General features: G+C 51.5%; 1 non-coding gene across 1 annotated transcript; it reads right to left on the bottom strand.

The window, feature by feature from the left end:
* Nucleotides 1-2,290: 2,290 nt before the first annotated feature.
* On the bottom strand, nt 2,291-2,422 carry LOC129406671 (small nucleolar RNA SNORA42/SNORA80 family). Its single transcript, XR_008631148.1, has one exon. It is a non-coding gene; the product is annotated as a small nucleolar RNA SNORA42/SNORA80 family (small nucleolar RNA).
* Nucleotides 2,423-5,005: the final 2,583 nt, after the last annotated feature.

Genomic DNA, 5,005 nt, shown 5'->3' with positions numbered 1-5,005 from the left:
TCCTGGCTGTGCTCAGGGGAACGCTGCGGGATGCTGGGAGTCAAACCCGGGTGGGCTGTGTGCAAGGCCAGCGCCCTCCCCGGTAGACTGATGCGCAGGCAGGGGACCACTGGCAACGGTCCACGGCGCCCTCTGGTGGCTATGCGGTGGAACTGCCGCGGCCCGACTTCCCCAAGGTAAAGATCTCCAGTCTCGGCCTCAGTGTTGGGCTCGGGGTCATGAGGGGTCGAGCGGGCAGCCTGGGGCCGTGGGTGGAGTCCTGAGCCAGGAGGGCGCTCGCCTCGTGCGGGGTGACCCGGGTTCTGCTCCTGCACCCACAGGTTTCCCGAGCACCGTCAGAGGGTTCCTGAGGGCCCCGAGACGCAGACGAAAGCCTTTCAGGGGGGACCCTCAGGCCAACGGGGGGGCCGAGCCGGGTCTTGCTCCCCCCGCCTCCCCCCGCCCTAGACCGCGGAGGGGTGGGGGTGGCGGGGCCAGGAGGGAGAGATTCTCCCGCGCGCTGCTGGGCTCGGCCCCCACGCCCGGGTGGGCCCATGCTCGGCTCCTGCCGCCGGCCTGAGGCGACCCCGTGCGCCTAGTGGCCCGCACGTGACCAGGCGCAAACCGAGGGCTGGAAATCTTCAGGCCAGAGGAGCGGCGGGCTCGGGCTCGGGCCAGACTTGAGGGCCCCCCCCCCTGCGCCACCACCTCCCCCCTCCCCCCTCCCCTCCCCCGCCCCAGCCCCGCTCAGCCCGAGGTCGACCCTTGAGTCACCCTTTCTCTTTCTTTTTTTTAAGTAAATTCATCTACTGCATCACCGTGAGGGAGGGAGCCGCCCGCGGGACGGGGTCGTGGGGGGCCCAGGAGGGTCCTTTCTCCAGAGCAGCTCCCATGGAGCTCTGCTGGGGGGACTGCCACGACCGCTCCGGCAGGGGGCGCTCGCGAGGAGAGCGGGTCGGCTCCAGGCCTCCTCCCTACCCGTTTGGGTCCAGAGGGGGTGAGATGGCATTCTGACTCCAAGAAACGGAGCTGATGGATCGTCACTTCGGAAGGGAAAATGAGGGAGGGAGTGAACGAATGAATCAATGAATGCTACACCCACTCCATCTTGGGAGCCAGGCAGGGGGCTCAGTGGTACAGCGCCCGGCTCGCCTGTATTTGGGGCCCAGCAGAAAAAGAGAAAGAAAACAACAGTCCTTCCTGGGTGCTGGTGCTCTGTGTGTGTGTGTGTGTGTGTGTGTGTGTGTGTGTGAGAGAGAGAGAGAGAGAGACAGACAGACAGACAGACAGACAGACAGACAGACAGAGGGAGCGGCAGCACATGGCCCAGGGAACAGTGCCATGGGACTTCAGCATAGCGCACTTTCCCTGGGAGGTGGAGAGAGTGGCACCAGGAGAAGAGGCCCAGGCTATGTGACGGCAACATGCCCCTGGACACTGCATCCCCTATTTCAAGGAATGGGTATTCCTTCCTGTGCTCAGTGACACCCACTTCACGCTTCCTCCCTACCTGTACCTTACTTGCGGCTAAGTCAAAATGACAAGTTGCTTTCTTGCTTTCCTGCTTGCTATTTACTTACTTATTTATTTACTTATTTCACTGTATAACTGTGTCACTGTCATCTAGTTGCTCATCGATTTGCTCAAGCGGGCACCAGTAATGTCTCCATTGTGAGACTTGTTTCTGTTTTTGGCGTATTGAACCACCACACCACAGGTAGCTTGCCAGGCTCTGCCATGCTGGCGGGATACTCTTGGTAGCTTGCCGGGCTCTCTGAGATGGACAGAAAAATCAATATACAAATTATACCACAGAAAATTAGAGAATAGCCATTAAGAACTTCACTGATGAGTTTCAAACCAATACTTTAAAGAGACATTTAAGAATTTAAATAGACATTTAGCTCATAGCAATTTACTTTCAACAAGTTATTTCTACAGATTATCACTGAATCAGGGGCTGGAGTGATAGTACAGTGGATAGGGCGCTTATCTTGCATGCAGCCTACCCGGGTTCAATCCCCTCCACCCCATACGTTCCCCTTGGTCTGCCAGGAGTGATCCCTGAGCACAGAGACAGCAGTAAGCCCTGAATACCACCAGGTGTGCCAACAAAACAAACAAAAACTACCATTAAATTACTCTACATTTTGTGTATTCAAAAGGGACATCATTAAAGTAAAAATGTGGTAAAGGGTTGTTGCATAGAATGGCTCCCTGAAAGTGGTCAATATCTAAATATGTAAACATCAAGCATGTTTGTCTTCCAGTGTCACCAGGCACTATGACTCAAGCACGCTGCCCCTATTTGTGCTGTGTGACCTGCTTCAGCGCCTGCTGTCCCCTGGGAGGGCCAGGCAACGGTGCGGGGCCGCAGGCTGCTCTGGCCTGGGCACTATGAAGGGTCCCAGAGCACGGACCTACCATCAACCCAAGCCCATGCAGCTGATGAGAAATTTTAAGAAGAGCTTTCAAACCTGTAACTCTCAAACTACATATACGCTCAAACCTCAGAAGTTATTCTGGGCTAAGTGCTCGGGGGTCTTACCTGGCAGGTTCTTAAAGGTCCCTGTAGTGCAGGAATAGAATCTGGAACTTCTGTGTGGAAGCATGCACTCCGGCCCGCTGAGATATTTCTCCGGTCCTGAAGCCCAAATTATTAACTGAGAAAGTTGAATACTCGGATAGTGCTTGGGAAATCATTTACTTGTTGTTATTTTTGTTTGGGGGACATGCCCTGCACTTAGGGCTTACTTACCTCACTCCTCAGAGCTTACTCCTAGCTCTGAGGAGTGAGGTAAGTAAGGCTTAGGGCTTACTCCTAGCTCTGAGCTCAGGAATCACTCTTGGTGGTGCTTGGGGGACCATCTGGGGTGCTGGGGATGGAACCTGACTAGGTCAGCTTCATGCAAGGCTGCATGCCCTACCCATTGTGCCATTGCTCTGATCTCTGGAAATGCCTTTTTAAAGATTAAAATTTAACTCCCCCTAGAAATACCCGATTATTACTGTAAAAAATGTGAAAAGGCATTATAAGTTGTTTCAGGAGTCACTCTGAAAAGTTATTCCAAAAATGTTCAGTGACTGATGAATAAAAATGAACTTCAAGCTGGATTCATTTAAACTCTACTTTGCTCTTCCTTCTTCTGCCCCCTTGTGGGGGTACAGAGAAAGGGATGAAGTCCACAGAAAGGAACTCAAAATATCAAGACCGAATTTCAAGGGAAAAAGTATCAGGCCAGGAATAGTCAGGGTCATCAGCACCCGAGAGCCTGGGGATGCAGGACAACAGGCAGGGTGTTTGCTCACACGTAGCTGACCCAGGTTCGATCCCCCACACCCCCCGCCAGAGCCCCAAACCAAACCCGAACTATCGGTACATAAATAATATCTAAAAGTGATTTTAGTTTCTCACTGAACACCTATTTTGGTTTAAAACGGTTACTACTGTGCTCTTCAATCAATATAACATCTTCTTACATGATTGAAAGTGAATACAAGTATCTTTTAGAGAAGGTCAGATATTTGTGGATGGAATTATCTGCTGTCTAGAATATGCTCCAAGTGCACAGCATGGAGAAAACAAAAACCTATACCTGCTGAAGCTAGGTATTTTATTGTATATCTTTGAAATTTCCAAAATAAAAATCAGGGTATAAAGAAATAGGTGGGGCTTGATCGATAGTACAGCAGATAGGATGTTTTCCCTGGCATACAGCAGACCCGGGTTTGATTCCTGACATCCCATATGATCCCTGAGCACTGCCAGAGGTGATTTCTGAGTGCAGAACCAGGTGATTTCTGAGTGCAGATTTCTGAGTGCAGAACTAACTCCTGAACATTGCCAGGTGTGACCCTCCAACCCCCCCAAAAAAAAGTGTAGGCTCCATCATATGAAATAAAGCACCTGAATAAGTCAGTAAATTTGTTTATCAATGTTTTTTATTCTTTTTCAGTTTTATTTCCCACCCCAAAATCAGGGTCCCGACAAGGGACTGAAGGGGCCAAGGGCAAGCTGTGAGCTACCCTGGTATTGATATGGGCCAGGACAAAGCGCCATGATTCTTAACCATAAGTTAAGAGCTTGATCATGGACAAATGCTGTCATGATCCAAAAGCAACGACGAGACTAGGACGCTGCTGTGGATAGGAATGACTAATCTGGCCTGAGCACTGTAGTCTGGATTGAGATGGCCCCAGGAGAGCAATTCTATAAGCTTAATGTATCTCTTACTGTGTCCATACAAAATGATTACTATTATGAATGCTTATATGTTAGTTTGGACAAAGAGAGGAGAAACACACCCATGGGATTCTGCTCTTGGGTGGGTCTTCCTGCTGAAAGCCAATCTGTCCTAGGAGAAGCATCCCCTGAGGGAAAGAACTTGACCCCTATTGATTGTGACCACACCTATGTGTAAGCCCCAAATTCTCATGCTTGGGGATTAGCTAGGCTGTAAGTGTGGGCTGGGGGTGGGGGGCAGATCTGGAGAAGCCAGATTAAGATCCAGATCCAGAGTGAGAAGGAGAATGAAGTAGCATGGGGGAGGAAGAAGCAGGAGACTCAGAGAAGAATGGAGACGGGAATGAAATAAACTGCAACTCAGACCAACCAGCCTGGCTCCCATTCCTTCCTTCGCCTGCCCATCGCCATCAACCTCCCAGGGGTGGGGGAAGCGGCGCGAGACTACCGAACACGGGCGGTGGGGTGGGGGAGAGATAGAGCGCTGCTGTGGCATGCCCCCTTACTTTGTGTTTACACAGCCAAACATTAGCCAAGCAGCACAAATACTGGCCAACTCCGACCACGAGTGTGGAAAGGTCAGACTGCAGCTGAATCTCAGCAAAACGATGTTCATGGAAAACGAACTAGTCCCTGATGTTCCATTTGCTCTCAATGGAACAAACATCTCCGAATGCAGCAGCTACGTGTACGTAGGTCGAGAACTCAGCGTGAGGAACGACTTGGCGCCAGAACTGCGCAGGATGAAGAGAGCGGTGTGGAACGCCTTCAAGAGCGTCGAAG

This window comes from Sorex araneus, chromosome 7, assembly GCF_027595985.1.
Source record: "Sorex araneus isolate mSorAra2 chromosome 7, mSorAra2.pri, whole genome shotgun sequence".
NCBI lineage: Eukaryota > Metazoa > Chordata > Mammalia > Eulipotyphla > Soricidae > Sorex > Sorex araneus.
Note: the sequence above shows the minus strand (reverse complement) of the source record. Positions and strands in the feature narration are given on the sequence as shown.